We start from the raw sequence: 19829 nt of genomic DNA, 5'->3' as shown, positions 1-19829 counted from the left end.
TGAATTACGTGATTATTTCGCCGTGTAAATATCGAGGCGGTGTAATTACTATCGAATAATGCACTAACAATATTATTAACGGAAAGGTCAAGCGATCGATTAAGTTTCTATACACGGAGAGACTTTTGGCCTCTCAAGAATTATCAATGTTTGTTTTATTGCGTAGCCGTAATTACGATGAAACGTACGAATTTAAGGATACTCGAGGCATTGTCATCATCAATTCTGTAACAATAGGAGATCATAGTATTTTTATACGAATTGTTGTAATATTGACGAACAAGACTACTGTACGTTTAGAAACGGTATTATTTAGTGTTGAAAAATTAGGAGTGTGAAAAAGTGACAATGATAAATAACTAGTATTCCAAAACTGCGACTGAGAGTAAGTATTTCGAATAGCATAAATTCTACAGAATTTATGAGACTTTAAAATTCTAAATAAAATACTTTCAGCAAGTAAATTTCAAGAGAAATTCCAAAAGATTATACGAAAAATTGTTAAACAATTCCGAACTCTTCCGAGTTTGTCCAACAAAGTTGAATACAACGACGTGCAATTACTGTAATTATCTTAATGTCAGAGTCTAATATTCTCATAAGTCCATGACTCCAAAAACAGGTATTAACTCCGAGTGTTCACAGTCGCCATGCGACTTCTTGAAACCGATCGCGCGTAATGATAAACGTACGCGCGTAAAAGTAAACGAAATTATCGTAGATATATCAAAGGCGAGTGTATTTTTATACGGACACGATCGCAACCGCGGCAACTTTACACAATATGGTTTCTATCACGCGATCGTCGAGGAATCCCGCAATGAGGAATTAGAGGCATGAGCAGAAGAAGCAGAAGTCCTTCTACATATCGGGAAACCTTGAAAATTATACTCATCTCTGCATCTCGCCCAACGAGATTCCTTCCATCTTGTATAATATACTCTATGTTGTTGAACTTGGCTGCATTGCTGCTGCACAGTTGCAGGCTACTGATCGTCTTGTATGCGTGCAGGTAGTGTATAATGGAGAACACTTTCGTAATCGGGTATAATACATACTTTTAAAAGTTAACAGCCCATTTTTCATGACATTCATTCACCTGCTCCGCCTTCTTCTTCTCATCCTCATCCGCCTACCCTAAGCGATTTGGAAAACGCGCATGTGTTTCCATCGGGTGTGATTAGACGCCTCGACGTTTAGCCTCACTTGTCATTCAATCCTAGATGGACCAGATGAGAGATCAGGGTTCGAAACGCGAAACCCGACCAAAATGCAGATAATCTATGGAAAAAAACGCGGCGGATGTCGATGATCGGTGAATCATTGGTCATCGTAAAAACTGAGCAAGCCTGTGCATCGCCTAATCATGCAGTTACCACACTGAAAAGCAAGTCTAGCCGGATAAGGCCGTAGAAGAAGAAGAAGGAGGAGAAGAAAAAGAAGAAGAGGAGGGAGGTGAAGCAGGAGGAAACGGAATTACGTCACCGTCGAGAATACTTATTAAAATTGTGCTAAACGCCGATCGGCGTCGAGTGTCGCGAGCATTGGGCCGATCTTAGGCGCGGTCTCTGAGGATTTTGAAACTGCATTTTATCGGCCGAACGTCTCTCCTACGGGTGCAGAGCTGTCTCGATGCATGAATTATGGAAGATTGTAACGACTCGAACGGGCAGCAATTAGGCGCACACACGTGACAACATCGGTTCTAACTGCCGGGCTGAGAGGTGAACTTTGAATTTTTATCTCCTTTCGATATTCCCCTAGTGCACGCTTTTAGCTCCGCCCTGCGGCGACCGGTTGGGTTTGAAACCGATCTGATCACTTTTTCTGTTAACCAGGGTCTCCTCCTTCCAAATTCTTACCTCGGTTTTATTTTTCATTCACATCTGATTTTTTCTTCTTTGATTTCTACAAAGTCCATCGATTTTTTGTTAATTTTCTGTCTTGCTTTTGAATTCGCTGGTCACCGATTTGTAAGGCATAACGTACCCACATTCCGATCGAAACTATATAAATCGAGGCTTGAATTCTGCGCATCCTCCTACCAAATATCCGTGACTCAGATTAACGAGCCAAAGCTGTAACTATGCGACATTGACTTTGGAATCCGCGCGAGTTCCTGAATAGTTCTTTCATGCTAATTATTTTCACGCCCAGCTTGTGCTTACAGTCGTTTCGGGCTGGGCGAATTTAACACGATAACGCGATGCGATACAGTGACATTCGCGGACCGCGCCGATGTATTTGGCCACCGTTCTATTTATTTGTTTTCATAAGTTACAAACGCGCTTTTTTATCCTTCGACTCAATTCGCGCTGCTGGCGAACAAATTTTTCCGTGTACACATCTCTCTGTGCACTTCTTTGCAATTACATACAGCGCGCAAGTTCAGGGTTAAATTTTTACTTGAAATTTTGAAAAAATTTTATTGAAATGAAAAATAGAAACGCCATCTCGACTTGTCGACGCATTCCATATTATACACATTTTAAACCCTTCGGGCTTTCTGTCTTTCTTTTTTTTCACTCTCTCTTTCTCTCTGTTTCAGCTCTTTCTGGCGACAGAAAAATATCGCACACCTCCGTAACCGTGGCACTTATAAAAATCAACTGTAACATACTTGGCCTATAAAATATAAATCAATAGCCTTGCCTCGCGGGCATTGCGTGGTGATATTATAATTTTAATATGGTGGAAGGCATACGTATATTGGGTTAAATATGCGTGGAGGTATTCGCGAGAATAGGCTGTATACTCGGTCGCGTTATTCCCACCTATAAACAAGACGAATGTCTGTCATTCTCCACTTTCCCTTTTATACGAGCCGCGATTTTCATCGGTGCAAATTTTTTTTTACGATTCTCAATCACGTCTTTACGGAGAATCATAGCCTGCATCCGCTGTGAAAGAATATCATGCGCGTGGGCTGCAAAAATCCGCGATGAAATATGCCCTGAATTTCTGGATGCAATTACTGCAAGCAATTTGCGACATCCTGCGTAACGTTTTTAATTAAAATATCTGTTCTCTTAACCTTTTGTTCCTGTGAACTCGCTAGTTAAGAAAATGATGCAGCTCCGTCATTGCGCCGCTGACGAATTAACCAAAAGTAAGAACGTCTTGTAATTAAATAATTAATCAAGAAAACTATTACTTCGGTTGAATTTACACAACTATGACAAATATTTGACTACATACAAACACATAAGTGGGTGTATAAATGTCTCGTTAAAATATTGAAAACAAATTTTTTGCTCGGTGTAAATAAAAAGATCGTTTATTTAAAGCCCGAAAAGATTTCATTCCCGGTTTACAGAAATCAGCGATACACGGGATCAACGAATATCGTAAGCCTATTAATTATTGCCCGGTACGAATATCTCGACATCACGATTCGTTATTGGTTCAACGGTTGCGTAAGCATTGCGGTTCTGGTTTGATTCTTAACTAATCCCTCACGAATCCACGAATCTAAGCCTGTCCTCCAGCTATGAGAGTAGCCCGGACTAATAAGTCGAGGTGAGGCATCCTGCGGCAAATCCACAAAATTAATTATACCGGGTATCAAAATGTCAATAAATCGCTTTCTCCACGCGGAACAAGTTTTCTGAAAATTCGTCATAATATGTGTAACACATTGCACCGTGTCTTGTTCACCGCGAAGTGACGGATAAAAATTATTCATCGCCGTATTTTTCTTCCCGTATAACCTGTAATGCGAGATTGAGTTCTGCGCATTGATTATCGCTGATTGAGATATCGGGACACCACGTGATCGATCACGGCATGTGAATTTGTTCCCGTTAATTACCTCGCACATAAACAATACTGTTCTCTGCTCGGCCCTCGTAGCAAAGGTCAGCCAATTCCGCCTGGCGCAACTTCGAGGTCTCCGGCGTTATAAGGTCTTCGAATTTTATACCGCGGTCGAAACCCGCGAAACTTTCGTAAATCCGTTCATTTGTGCTCGTTCGAATATTGGAGCACCGTCATCGAATCCGTGTGCGATTGGTGCGCAGGTGTTCCTTGCTGGTTTCAAACCGAACCGATAAATCAAGTTGGAACAGGATCGATAAAGAACGATAATAATTGCCATCTCTGTATATTCGAGGGTACGAATTATTTCGATTTCGCAACTACGTATCCCGATCACCCGATTCCTCGCCGATATTCGTATGCGGTAAATTTTTATTTCCAAGTAATCGTAAACTTTATTTATCAGCAGGTAGATATTTTCTCGAGCATATATACGGTTTGTTCCGATCGTATGATCGTTGCCTTCGCCCAAAAATAATGTGTACATGTAAGTCAATGCGGAAATAATTTCATAATTAATCGGTTACAGAAATCGTGCAATTATTTGTATAGTCGTTATGTATTCCTTGGCAGATATGTTTGATCAGCGATAGAGAAAAAATACATCTCGGACAAGCTGGCGGCCGTCAATTTCATGCGGTAGGTATGCACGGAATCGTTAATGATATATACGACCGTCGTATTCGTGGATACAAAACGGGAGCTGATTCGTTTTTAATTAAACACCTTCAAACCGAGTTAGCGTGGCGCCTGCAGCTCAGTTCCGATCGATCGCCTAATTATCTTTGATTTCGATTTAATCACATCCGCACGAAACGTCGGGATTCACGGATATTTATCGACTCGCATAACGTCCCGTTACGGTAATGTATTTTGGCAATAAATTAAGCGTGCATGTAATCTGTACTTTATACAAACTCTGCATACATTTCCCTCCTTCTTTTTTTTTTTCCTTCCAGACGAGCAACTCCAAGTGAACTTAATTCGATCGGAAATTCTGCATCCCGGCGAACGCGTCGAGAGTTGCAGCTGGTTGAGCAATTTTAGTCATGAATATGTAAGCGGATCAGTTTTGGAAACGCGGGAACGCCTGACTCGCGTGGTCCAAATTACAGAAAGCCGTTCGATGCCTAAAAATTATATAAGTAATCGAAATTCATTCTTTCACGCTGTTTCACGGCACGCAATCATTCGAGGCGACTAACGGATCACCGGAAGTTCGGTTAGTCAGACATCGCAGCGAGTGGTTATGGAGAATGATCGAAACGATTATGCATTTTTGGCGTCGAGCTTGCGTTATGCGCTATTCACGCACGTGAAATAGGCTGGTACTGCATCAAGCCCGATCTATTGCTTTCACAAAAAACATCGATGCTGCAGGCAATTAGGCGCGGTTCTCCGCCGATATTTATACCTATAGGTACAAGATACTCCGAACGCGTTAAACGCGCAAGGCATAAAGTACGAAACGGCGAACACTGCACGTACTGTAATAAGAAAACGCTGCCGGCTGCGTTTTGCAGCTCGGTCCGACCTGCGACAATTCAGGAAGAGTCCAGATATCTTTACTTTCGCCAGGTGGTTACGTAGTCCACGCCCTGCTTCGCTTCGGATTCGTTGCACCGACGAACTGACCTGGTCACTCGAGATTCTCTTTCTCATTATGTGTGCACCGAGAATCTCGCACACGTAGGCGTCCTTCTAAGATCGCCGAGATGCTTGAGATGAGGAAAAGTTCCGCACTCAAGCTCCGGCAATTACCCCGATCAGTGGGCGACGTGTCTCGTTTCACCTAATCTATCTAGCGCGCTAGTACGAAGCAGCTTTGACGTAAAGTCGGGAAAATTATGGCGGATGTTCGCTCGAGTTGCTTGTATTTCGAAAATTTTTTTTTCTCAAGACGTTTCGAAGAGACCAGAAGTGTTTCACAGATCTTTGATACTCTGAGGAAAAACAAAGATCCGTTCGCTGACGAGTGGATTATACTGAAATTGACGAAATGCAGTCGCTTTTCTGAAATATTATAACATTGTTTCTAGAAAAATATAATAGATTTTTTTCGTTTTTTTCTTACAATTTTGGGTAAAATTTTCTCCAGCTGTAAGTATATCGTGAATATATATTTTCGATAAAGAATTCATTCGTCGTCGGTTGTTACATTTTTTGACTATTTTAAAATAAGAAAAAAATGAACGTGGAAGATCGAATTCGCCGGATCATCCGAAAACCTGATATCTTGTTACGTATTCCGTTCTGCAGAATATAAGAATCGTCGAGATATTAGCCTGATGGAGACGAATGCGCGTATGAAATTACAGGTGTCTAATGTCAGTCGAGGTTATACCGTCTGATTGTTGGTAATTCTATAATAGAGGGAGAGCATGAGCGATAGATGAGCCTAGACGTATGTGATATCGTTGATGCCCGCATGGATGTTGGGAACGAGCGTGAGTTTGCGGTGGAATAACACATATATCGGTGTACAGGAAGTGTTTCGGATTTCGAGAGCGTCATAGATGGGGCAGCCTTCGAGATCAGAGCGATATAAAAACGTTGACATTTCATCTATATAATAATCACGTGGGATTGGTTGAGAGAGAGATTATCTCCTACCTGCGGGATGAGATTCACAGGCAAAGCTCAAGGCCGTTATAAAATTACACTAATACAGAGGTCTGTGTTATTTTACACGCGGAAACAGCTAGCTGGGAACAATGAGAGATATCGTCTGGGTAACCCGATCGCTAGAACGAGATACGAGACGACATTTTTCGCTGTGTTCTACCTCGGCCGACCCGAACATCCACTGCGAAATGTCACTGCAAATCCTTTTGCCAAAATATATCCTGACCTGATGTTACGTAAGATTCCGCATTCCCGGTTCCGTCGTCGTCTATATAGTATAATTATCGACACCGCGTCTAGGCAGAATTATCGTAATTAAATCCTGTGACAGGCGGTGTTGCAACACAGGAATTCATGGGGGAAATAAAGCACGCCTTTTTTTAAGCGCTATTTACCACGTTAACCTTTAAAAATACTAAAATTACCTTGCAGTTTTGGATATTAACTTTTTTCACAACGTCAGGTATCAATTCTGGCATGGTATATGATTTTTCATAAAATATGTTGCAGTTAGACCAGATTCTATTTGCTGCTTAAGTTCGGTTATATTCAGGCGGATGGTTTTATATCTTTTCGCGAATGTTCAATTCTTCGGATTCCCGAAGGACGATTACAGCCGTTAAAAATTTTCTTGTCTTTCAAAAATCTTCAATTGATAGACTAATCGAGTTTTTATTCTCCAAACCCTTTTCTTCGTTTGTATTCTGTGAAGGATTTTAATTTCTTTTTTTATAACTGATCAAAAATCACGCAGATTTTTTTCACCTTCTTTCAAGCAGATGTCAAACAAACCAAAAGAGAATAACGTAAAACGACGATCGTGTCTCTTGTTGTTTTGACTCCGTGATTACAGCTTTCAGAAAATTTAGATCGTAGAAAAATTGCGTAAGATCTCCAAGGTTGATAACTTCCTAGATACAGAATGCCTTGATTCTATTATTATCATATTTATTCTATCCTAACACGGACCTTTCTGAAATTTTTCGACGAAAATTTCAGACGCTAATAAGTATCATTTAACAGCCGATATCTATAATTCTCCAATAAATTTCTTACACAGAGAAGTCAGAAGATAATGTTAAAAAGCATTCTATGACGAAAAAAAGGTAATCTTCCGTGATTTGTTTTTTTTTCCACCGTGTCGGTAATATTTTTTTGCCACAAATTTATACAGAATCGAATGAAAAAGAATTAAACCATCGTCGTTTCGGGCGTTATTTAAACTATATATAAAACTAAAAATCGATTACTGCGGTCCGTATAAAAAATGCTGCGTGGGAGATCAACATACCTAATGAAATGATAAAAACGACAATATTTCTTGTCCCTTGTTGTTTTATTTTTCTCCTCCAAACATTCCAGCGCGAAGATCATAGTCTCATATCTACATCGAGTTGGCTCGCCCAGTCTCATTCCGATATCATCCGATTTCGTGGGTGTTTGCGCTACATCCTGCATGTAAAATTCTACATCCGGGAACGATTCGTACGTAACGTAGAGTAAGTACCAAGCCGGACGGAATTGCGAAACGTGCAAGGTAGAAGGTAAGTAAACTGGCGGTGACAAATTAGCCCCGTGATATCTCGAGGCTAAATTCACAGGCAAAGTACAATAAAAATTGAATAATACGGTGGCAGCAAGAAGCTCTGCAGGGCGAACTCTGTGGAAAAATTGTACGTAGTGTAGAATCGCCAGCGCAACGCAGGCGAAAGGGAAAGACTCGCTTCAGGGCCCGTTATGTAGGTACGGGCGTTGTCCAAGAATCACCAACGCCTCGAGGGCTTCTCCTGCCGCAATTATTGTACACACACACATGCAGAGAAACGTAGAGGTGGGATCGAGCAGGCGTCATGGATCGGTAAAAATCGCCACCGACGACGGACGGAACGAAATTTCGTCTGCTCCGTATTTGGGCAGTGGTTTAATTCCATGAAAAATAAATTCAATGTAAATAATAGCCGTGATTTTGCCAGCGTACGTGATTTAGGAAATCCTTGCTCCGCAGCCTTTATATCTTCCACCAAATTCGCTGACGTGATTGAGGCACGCAAAGCGTAACGAGCTAAGTTGAAAAAAATTTTAAGAAACAGGTCCAATTCTTCAACGCCTCGGGCCTGAAGAGCCTCGAAATCCTTGGAATATTTCGAGCCAATTGCACATTCGATTCGAACTTTCGGTCACTCGGTATATTTATATGTGTTATTTTCTGGTGGGAAACAAATCGCGCGATTGCGAAAATCCATTTGCTGTTCGTGCACCACGCTATTTATTGCCCTAGAAATTTACTGCAATTTCAATTTCGATTTCGATTTACTCCCGGAACCGGAGTCGATTCGACCCAACAAAAGGTTCGGTTTCAGCGTCCTTCGCCCGGGGTTACAGACAACTAACTGGTGTCTGCAATACGGACATATACCGTACATTACAGACTGGTCAGCAATTCATTCGCCAACTAATTGCTAACGATAAATCGATGAGTCAGCTGTAGTGGAAAAAGGACCAACGAATCGGTTCCGGTAGTGGAATAGATGGAACTGGGGCAAAATTGTTGTTAACAGAACGGTGATCGAATTTCGCAAATCGTTTTAGCGTACGGAGTCGGCAAGTATTGTAGGTATACAACGCGAAGTTACGTAAATACGTATAACGCGTAACGAGAGATGTAAGAAATAGTTACGCATCTGGTGTAGTATAAACGGAAAAAACGTCCACCTTGGTCATGTCTTTAAATATACAATATCCTATTTGCGATCTTGGTTAGCGGGACTGTCCGGCATTGTTTAGCTCGTTTGAAAAATGGATGTTTACTCCGAATTTTCGACGTGTCAATACGTAATCGAGGAACCAGCATCCTTAAGCGCCGAGCCTTGTGTAATTATTTTGCGCTTTTTCTGATCGTTTTTGTCTTCCATTCTTCGCATTTTTTTTTATTTTTGTTTTCTCTCTTTTTTCTCTTCCTCTCAGTGATGAATTATGCAGAGGTCTAACGACTCTGACATCTCTGATTGTCGTGGCCTGCAGCCGGCATGAGGAACGATTATTGCCGCAGCTTACTTGGTCCAGCAGAGGTATTCCGAATACATTTAGAAAAAAATACACGCGGTCCAAGTAAGTCCAGTTTCGGAAGATTGTGACACGTTGGATCTAAATTTTTAATTAGCTGCGTCACCGGCGTTTAGTTTTCGAAATAGAGACAGTCAGATTCTATTGAAATTGTATCCTTCGAGGTTTCGGCTGGTCTCTTTTTTTCTCTTTTCTCTATCTCTCTACCTTTTTCTATACAGGCAATTCTTGGATTTGGGCGGCACGATTATCCCACGACGTTACTATAACGATGGATGCAACGCGTCTCGCACGCTCCGAACAAACCTTTTAAAGCTGAGCTAAAACGGTCGCGTTTCTTAAACCGGCGCTGAGCTTAATCGCCTCCTTTATCTCTGAACCTCGAGTTTGCAACTAATGTGCGCGCATAACGACAGAGATGAATTCTTTCGAGTGGTAAAGCGAGAAGAGCCGAGTGACGCAGATTTTTTCGTTTCGTTATTGAATACCCGAATATCTGCATTATACCTCCAAGACCTTGGTGAAGTTCTTTACCGTATTCGACAAAACCATGGTTCTCCGAGCCGAAGAACATCGAGAAGATTTATTTTTACCTTCGCACTTCCAATAAATTTCATTCACTCGATTTATACGTGTCCCCATTTTGTCGCTTCCTTACATCGAACATCTTCGTTCTTGGAGATAAAAGATATAGGAGAAAAACGAAGGAGAAGAAAACGACGTTCGTTATTCGTTCAATGAAGAGCAAGCACCACGATTTTCGACACTGTAATCTGTCATCGCCGGTAGTAGATATGAATAATGGCTTCCTCGGATGCCGCATTGCCAAGTTCCTCGTTAACTTACAATTGGAAATCGGTAAATCACGCGTGCCTACATAAATACAACATCCGCGTGCATTACTCGCGGCATATTGTTATAAACGCGGATGACTACGATACGCGACAAAACATCGTTAATGTCAGAATTGACCGCGGAGTGTGGATATGATTGCGTTATGCAAAGTATAATATGTAGGGAAAAAAATTATTATCGTTATTGTTATTGCCCAAGTCAAAAAAGAGAAGAAAAAAAAAAAATGACGTGAACACAATATGACGGAATGCGCGAATATATTTTTACACTAAATTGGAGTGCTAATTTCTTTTGGCAACCACACGTAACGATTCTGTAACAAATTTATACGCCTGACTCTTTATTTATATGTTTATTTATTTTTTCTTTCATTCGAACTTCCTGTTTCTCTATATATTTACGACGAGAGTCACGGTGGTTGGACCGTTGTGTAGAACCTAAGTGTGAATTTTCTTCAAACCGAAAACGAAGCAACAACCGACTTGACACAACAAAGTGGTGGCAATTCGCATGACCTCACTACACAAGTACCTCGTTAATACCTATAGTAGAACAGGTGTGAATTGATGCGGTATTTACCCAGCCAAGCCCGTATCAGCCTCCTTTCAACCTTATTTTATATACTCACGTTTGGGATTTACCGCGACAATCTTAGTCGTTAGTGCAATTTAGGTGTAACCGAACATTCTTCGCTGTAACCCGGAAGTAACGCAATTTTTGTATCCTGTCAAATCGCGAATTTTATGCAATTTCGAGAACATTTCGCGTTTAGAGTCCTGACGTGCGGATTGCACTTAGTAGTTAAGGGTTACGTAAGCGCAGTGCAATAACCGTAAGACTTGGACAATGATTGGGATCATAATTCATTCGTGAACATTTCATTTCAAGAGATAGGCAGTTATTCGTGTACGTTAGAATTAGAAACTTTTACATTTGCATAGAAATTTGCAACAGTTAAAACGATTTTGATTTATCGCCGACAAGATTTAGTGAAATGTAAATCTTTTCCTATGAATTTATATAATGTATAATTATATAAAAATCCTATACTTCTTGTTATGCTAATAACAGTACGGTTCAATTTTCTCCTCAGATATTATTTAAATCACAAGAATATAAGTTTCGTAAGATACGTGTGTTATTTGGATCTAGTTTGAGGGATCAAACGACATCTTATGTCACCGTAAACTGCTCGCTAAAAGACGCATTAAGACTGCGTTCGAGCGGTGTCATACGAACATGAATAAAAAATGAACCATAAATCAAGTTCCGTCCGTCTCTGTCTAGACACGGCGATCCTCGTTCTCTGCAGTCTGCAGCGTCGTTTCAGGCTCGAGGAGATCAAAATCGTCCAATCGACACCTGGACCTTACGCGTCCGCAGGACCCGGGCGCACCCTGATAATCTGCTACTGGGAAATCGAGCGAGGCCAAGGAACACGACGGCAGGTTGTTCTTTCGGCAAACCATTAACCGTTTGGCAACGCGAAAGTGGGCGAATGGCTTGTTCGCCACCACGGAGAAACGATCTCTCGACCTCTCGCGCTCTCTGGATTAAACAATCTTCGCCGCCACATCGCTCCACGTATCATTTGAAATTTGTGAACGTCAAAAAAGACGCGCGTAACATTCGACCTCCCGCCCATCGGAAATGAATTGACACCGTCGTAATCTCCCCGTTGGAAATCAGGTACCCATTCCATTTTTTAAACATTTTTACTCTTGTCGAAGGAAAAATTGATCGTCGGTTACGCAATTCACTTGAACTAAAACCTTCCTTTCGATTTTATAGCAAAATTGTTCTACATTGAATTTTACGGGTATACGGTTGAAACTTGCTCGAATTCTAAAACCGTTCCATGTTTATGAAAACTCATCGAACTGTCAGTTATTACGAAAAATCTTTGTTTTCGTTTGTGATTCCGATATTTTATTTAAAAAAATTTTTTTTTTTTTACCAGCAATTATTAGCATCAACCATTGAAACAAGACATCCACTCATCGAGTTACAACCGATCTCTATGTAAAACCGATATCATTATGTCATAGAAAGGAAGTGGGTTTCGATTAGGGAGATGAAGACACGAAAAATCGATCAGCAAAACGCCGAGGAAAGAGAGGAGGAGGACAAAGCGTGAAACCGGACAGGCACACAACGCGCAACGGCGAGCAATTTTAAGTGACTGATTTGCATACACATACGTGGTCGGCGTTACGGGCACTTCCATTACGAGACGATAACAGGTACTTTCGGTTAACATGCCTTGTTGAGTTGAATTTTGCCGAGTGAACAATTGTGCAAGACCTTATTCTGCGACTGTAAAGTACCTACATCCAGATGAGTTATACACGGCCTTGCGACATCTTTCGTCTTTGCATAAAAACAGGACAAAATTCACATATACGATAGAACAGCCTCCTGACGGTCCACATAGCCATTTGGTTCGGTGGACGCCGTGGATAAAAGGAGTGTTAAATAGCGTTGTGAAACAGAGTCGAGTTGCGAACGTCATATTATACGTGTGGAAACGGTTGACTTTTTGTTGTCCACGAACGGCCGCTCATGCTTTGGACGAAACAAATTCCGTACTTGATCTTCTACTTTACCGCAAATTTGTCTTCCGTTTTCATCTATTCCCTCGATGCGATGATTCCGTACCGTCTAATGCCACCGTAACGATTCCTCCGGCTCAAATTTTTCTCTCATTTCCTTTTTTAGGCATGTGCGGAGGCATGCGGAGAAGGACGGCCGAACGCGTGTGCCTCCGCATCGGATGCATTACATACCTGGGAGGCGCCTCCGAGGCGGTCAATGCAGCATTCGCTCCGCAAGTTACGCCATATGCATAGGGAGAGACAGGGTTTCTGTTGCGAGATATGACGGTGTTGACCACTGTCTGGGCCGTGAAAGATGCCCTACGGGGTCTTGGGTCGGTTGAAGAAACCTGAGTCAACGTTCGCTTGACGAAAACCAAGCCTAGAGTACCTGACTAACAAGATTTTTATGCAAGTTTGAAACGAAGGGAGCCGCGGGTCGCAAGAAAAAATGGAAACGATGGGTGAAAAAAGTTTAACTCTGTTTTTTAACTCTAGTTTCACTTTCAAAGTTGTCTTGGACGTAATGCGTTATACATGGGTGTCAAAAATCAACGTCGCAAAGCCGTGAGCCCGTCGGATGTCAGGCGGAAGCAATCCGATCGTGTCACAGAATGTCTAATATATATCGGACACAATATTAGCATACGCAAGATAAGAAACCACGCCTGAGGAATTCTCTGCAGTCGTGTTTACCGAGCATTGGAAAATAACCGAATTTCCCCACAACTGTTTTTATGGAAATTTCCGTAAAAGTAATAATTCACACGCGGTGCTTGCAAGAGGCTAAAAATAGAAAGAAGACAAAGAGCTTACAGAAGAATTGCATTATATCTGTATATTGACTCTGTCGCAAATTCGTGCAGGTTGTGTTATACGGAGAGCAGCATTCGCCTTTGGCTGAATATTAACGAGCCGAGTCTGTTTGCTATACTGATCACGTACACCTACTCAAAAAGAAATTCAAATCGAGCAACAAAAGCCGATCTTATAGTTAAGAGAGCCGCGGAGATACACGTGAAAGAAAGTGGCCGCCAAATCCATTCAAATCAACACGTGCTATCCGACACGCATTCGATATAATCTATGGGCTCAGAGGCTAGTATAAATATATGTATATAAATCTATGAATGGGGATTGAGAGAACAGTTTTTGAAGCAACGCTTTCGATTCTATGCCCAGAAGTTCGTTTAATTAGCCAAAAAAATCGGTCCAGGGACTCAAACGGTACAAAAAAAAAAAGTGACAACTTGAGTTTTTCAAAATATTGTACGATCGTCGTTATTCAAGGTAGTAAAAAAGACCGCAGCAATCAATCCATGAAAATATAATGAATTTATGTAAGCTCAAAAATTTTGTAAACAATAATCAACGCGTGTCCGCTTCTCGTTCGAGTCTTTTTTGCGCTGCACTCATTGCCTCTGGAAGTGGAGCATAACACTGCGGTGAAATTGCGCAACCGGCCGCAATCCGTTTTTCAGATGCCCTGGCTGCGGATGGATGCCGAGGTAAGTACCAAAGTGTACGGCTAGGCCACAGTCACATGGCGCATCTACTGCCACACACACGCGCGAGTGGCAATGAAAGCGCAAGAAATTAACGCGTCTTGTCCACTTTGAGCGAGTAGCCTGTTGTGCGATGCAGGGCTACTGCAAAAGGTACCCGTGCAGGTATTTTGCCGCCATAAACAACGTACACAGGTGCAGGTGGACAATGGCCTGAGACAACCAACGTGGGCTGCCTCAGTTCAGCCGATTCCGAAATGAGACACGCTTTCTCCCGGGCAAAATACCCGAGACACATATTCGCACGATTGTCTGTTACATGGGCGTTCATGGAGTTTTGGACCGTGAAAATATGGAATTTCATATCGAAGATATTACGGGGAGATTACGCGAGGATGTCTTCACCGTGATATGCAAGGAGCGGTTCAATTCTCTCGCCCTCTTATCTGTATAGGCGGAACTGCTTCATCGTTTCCGGTTTTAGCGAACGATTTAATGCAGCTCATAATTGGACGGGGTTCACGCTGGGTCAGCTGCTCGTCGATGCGAAAAATTAAAGAGTGTGAATATCTTGATATGGAGCTTACAGGTCGCGAACCCCGGGCTGAAAAATTTCTTTTATACGTATGGTACGCTTATTATTGAAGTGATTTGCATTTAGTGAATTCGAATTGTTTATTCTATTTCGTTTTGCATTCTTGGCCGTTTGTCGTAGTTCTCAGATTTAAGGATCAAGTGATCCATGGAGCAGAAAGAATAGACGAGAAAGGCACGAACAATCGAAAGGTTGAGATCAGTTTTTACTGTTGCCGATGATGATGTACAAACAGTTCCTTAAATGTCTCGTTATGTTCGTTCCGGCACAGCGATTCACTACTAATTGTTAAGTGATAGTTCCTACCTACTATAACAATGCAGTGTGAAGCTGAGCGAGATGTGATGTTCGCGAAAGCGTTCGGAGGCAAACCTGCCCAACTCAGTTTACTTTCATTTCTAATGCAGTTATTACAGAGTCATATCACGTACGTAGTCACGATTCGCAGCAAATCGTTCTTTTCAAGTCTGCATCGTGTCTGGTGTGGAAATGGCGGTAGTAACAGTTCGAAGGACCGTCTATGGAAATACTCTCAATGATATCCATAATTGTGCCCTTTCCAAACAAATTGGTCATCATTTCGCGTATCGTCAGAGTACAACTTGCAAAGACGCTTACATGTCGCCAATAGATTGTCCGATTTTTTCAGATATCGCTAATCAGTTTCATGTGGCCATTACTGAAACGATCTATCAAATATTGAGATACCTATATGTTACTTCAAATGACGAAATACTGACGTTAGACAACATTAGGCAGATAGTTATCGCTGCAATTAATTGTTTGATATGATTCGGAGAGCATGTGTGAGTAAGAGAGGCCGCAAGTTTCGTGGTCCACGCATGTGGGTGAATGTGGCGGTTCAGAACTGTCCAATTATCGTTTGTTTGTCAGGATAACGCTGGTAAATAAATCACTTACCGTACGTCAAGGGAGTGTCACTCACGTTGACGGTCGATTCGAGCCGGCAAAACGTCTCGAAACAATCAACGAAATAGTGAGTAATTGGTTTAAGGTCGCGGCCTTGCCTCACATTTGCATAATACGTACAGTCTGGAATTAACATGACTTCACTTTTCGATCCCATTCTCGAAGACTTTGCAGACCTCCGCTTCTGCGATAAACTCGATCATTTACACGGCTCATGAGACTGTGTGCATTTTATTTTGATACACGAACGAGTATAAAATCGAGTATAATAGTTTGAATCGATTAAAAATTTCAAAGCCGGTTAATATCGAGCGTGAAATCTTCGGTTCACTAATAAATTTGGCACAAGGCAGACTATGCAGTGAAGTGCTCGACTAGGGTATATTATTTGTAATGTATATGTGTCAGCATCAGTGGCACAAAGCAAACTCACATAATTACTAAGCCGAGCGTTGCGAAGTGAAATTAATTATCGTGTTGTACAAATTATAACGCTAGTTTGAATTGCTTCACCATGTTTGGCGTCGTTCGATTCGACGCAGGCGTCTCGGTAACGACGGTGAATTTGACTTATCGTTACCGGTATGTAAGCATCACTGGGATGGAATGGTGTAAGTAAGTTTGCAAAGTTCATTTGCGATTAGGAGGACGTTGGAATGCGTGGACGACTTGGTGGGTTCCCAAAAACTGGCTGGCCTTGTCGAAATTTTTTCCTCAAATTCAATTACCGATGATTAAAGAACAACTGAGGAATTGAATAGAAGTGAAACCAAGAAGAGCGAAAAAATAGATTGAATGAGTTCATCGCGTTTCTAATATACACCTTTTTACAGCTTCTGAACAGCTATTATACTCATGACGCGCATTATTCTGTATAAGTGACTATATTTCAAAACGTTGAATTAACCCACGTTCGTGGCTAATCTCGGCGATAAACTCATGAATAATATGAGCCTCTGCCGTAATTCGCGTTTTATAGCTCACCTAATTAGCTCCGGAACGTACGATATATTCATGCTGGGTTATCATTCTCTCAGGTCTGCAAAATAAAAGTGAAACCCGTCTTGTAGGTTTCGCCAAAAATAGCAGGTCTAGCAAAAATGCTATTATAGACCGAAAAAGGCATGAGGCCAAGCCTTCGCACGGTGCGTCCAGTTTGCCCAATGACGAATACAACTTACACAAACAATAAAACGAAGAAGAAACATTTTACCGGTGAAGGTCAGGCTTAAAATTATTGAAATCTAACCGAAATCGAACTGGCCAAGGCACAGGTATGGTTCTGACCGGGCAATCAAACAATGAAAATACTGCGAGAGTTTGTTGACCTTATTAGATGTCTCGAAATCGCAGAGTTTCCATATTTTACACAAAGAGTAAAAAAATAAATATACTCAACGAAAAGAGACTCTAGAGATTGACTTTTTGAATTCGTAACAAACCGTTTGAGCCATTCTACTTGAATGACGTAATTTTGAAGTCTCCTGTTGCAATTTAGCGTACCGGGTGTTTGAACTCGGCAGGACTTCATCCAGCAGCATAAGAATCAGAAAATACCCAGAAGCCATGGATATGAACCTGAACTATAAATATCTGATGAGTAGCACGCGAGGCGGAGCTGGTGCCGAGTTCATTGTCATAGTGATTGCGATTGCAATGATGGTTCCATCCATGATTGACAATTTGAAGTAGCTAAGAGGCATGAGCCGGTGGGTAATGGTTCGGAGAATTACGTCAATGGAAATGGAATCCCAAGTGTGTCTATTCGGAGAAGAACACGTAAAGGCGTGAGCGAATACTTGTACTACAAGACCCAGGTGAAACAGCTGGCATATAATTAAAGGCTTGTATTGTTGGTTCCAGCTTGTCGAGCACCACGGCCAACGCTTGGGTGTCCGACACACTCCATAGGCCACCAATGTCAGCTGGATGATTTTTCGCCAATCACTCTTCGCGTGCAACGCCTCGGCTCCAACATTCCGGAAGAGAAAGGTTAAGGCTTTCCGTGCTCGAGTGAACACGAAGGGAAATTAAATGCATGTCTATCTTAAGCGACGCCGTCTGATCAAACGTACCCTCCTTAGAGTTAACCGAAGCACTTCGTCTTTAATGAGAGCCAATTTGCTTGCAGGGCCTCAACAAGCAGGGTGACACTCAATGCTTTGGGATAGGGCCCTTATTCGACACCGTCTGGCAAAGCATTCCCACCTGAATAAAGCATGGTGATGAAATGACCAAAGGTTAGTAGAACTTTTGATTATTTGCCCACGTTTGTTGGTAACACAATTTTATCGCAAAGGATTCTTGAGATGGAAAACCGAACGAATTTCCATTGTTTGTTGATTTTATAATCGATGCTACCACTGTTACTGGTCAATTTCCTTGGTAACATTTATTTTTGTTGTTGTGGAAATAGAATGTCATCCGGTCTCAAGTAAGAAAGTGGAAGGTGAATCTGGTGGCACCCCGCTTGTCACAACCAGTCGACGCGACGATGAAGACGACGGATGATTAGCTCTGCGAGGCCCAAATCATCAGCAGTAATGTGATCTTTCACTTTTTCTCACCATTTCTACTGCTTCGGTAGCGTTGTGAGAATCTTTTACCATTGGAGATGCTTCGACTATGTGGGTACTAGATAGGCTGGAGTCCGTACAATAAGGTTCTGACAGAGAAATCACGAAAAAACGATCACGCTGCGACTGCACAAGCACCTACCCTACCAGTCAGCTGATGATTATAATCGGTGTGTTGGCATATGCTGACTTATAAACGCTAGATCGTCTTTGTACGAGATAAAAGTGAGTGTCAGTTTGATGTGCTGTTAGTAATCCTGCTGAATGGACTGAAGTAGGGTCGGAGTTTGCAATAATTATATATTCAAATAAACATATTTTGCAATCTGCGGTTGGTAACACTCAAGAACATAGAGTCTATCTATTCTGTGAATAAGTCCGTGTCGTCTTCACGGTGCAATTATCGACACATCTGCGTGAGATGAATGAACATGTTATTATTTTAAATCGTTGACTTACTGTGTTTCATTAGCATACAAATATATTCATGTTCTCGGTTAATAGATGAAAACTAGGAATATCTAATGAAATGTGTACCTGGAATGTTTCATTTATGTTTATGTCGAATTTGTTATTAGTATTAAACATAAATATGTCTGTACACTAGTAACTAATAAATGCAATGTGACGCAGTATGATATTTGTTTTATATCTTCCTAACTACAATTCGAATGCGTCAGATGAATAGCCTATGTAGGTTCTATAATTCTTTGCTGCAAAAATTAAGAAAAAAGTGATTCAATTTTCAGTAAACTTTTTCTATTCATCGTGATAACTCTGTTGTTGTTCCTACGCTCTCTCTTGTGCGTATTCTTAGTTCTCTATGGTCCATTAAGTCCAGATATGGTCGAAATGATCGAATCAAAAAGATTTTCTGCTAAAAAACAAGCAAGGCTAGCCCTTTGCATTTTTGACAAAAATTTTCGCGATTTTGAAAAGTGCTGGAATAAATTAATTGCGGCGCTATTCCGACGTGATTTTGCGAGAAAAATCGATTGGATGCAGTCCCAATACGCTGCGATCAACGCATCGGAAGTTACAGCCAAAAAACCAGAACCTGTGTTTTCGACATTTTTCAGCAGGTGCTTTTTCCTCCGTCACTTCTTCCCTGTTGATCCCACGCTCTTTTCGCTGCGTTTACTGAGTTCCTTGGGGTCCAATTGGTCGGACAAAAGTCATACGAATCAATTCTGAGACGAAAAATTTTTTGGTCAAAAAAAAAGGAAGGTTAACCCCTTTGTATTTTTGGCGAAAATTTTCACGACTTTGA

The 19829-nt window shown here is 41.5% G+C and overlaps 1 long non-coding RNA gene across 1 annotated transcript in view; it reads left to right on the top strand.

Annotated features, from left to right (window-relative positions):
* Nucleotides 1-19102, top strand: part of LOC124176989 — a 33966-nt gene extending 14864 nt beyond the window's left edge. Inside the window, exons 2-5 of the long non-coding RNA XR_006869496.1 lie at nucleotides 17482-17770; nucleotides 17847-17975; nucleotides 18115-18223; nucleotides 18400-19102. This is a non-coding gene — a long non-coding RNA (uncharacterized LOC124176989). The remainder of the gene's footprint in view (nucleotides 1-17481; nucleotides 17771-17846; nucleotides 17976-18114; nucleotides 18224-18399) is intronic.
* Nucleotides 19103-19829: the final 727 nt, after the last annotated feature.

The sequence above is a fragment of the Neodiprion fabricii genome, chromosome 2, assembly GCF_021155785.1.
Source record: "Neodiprion fabricii isolate iyNeoFabr1 chromosome 2, iyNeoFabr1.1, whole genome shotgun sequence".
NCBI lineage: Eukaryota > Metazoa > Arthropoda > Insecta > Hymenoptera > Diprionidae > Neodiprion > Neodiprion fabricii.
This window is presented reverse-complemented; position numbering and strand designations above follow the sequence as displayed.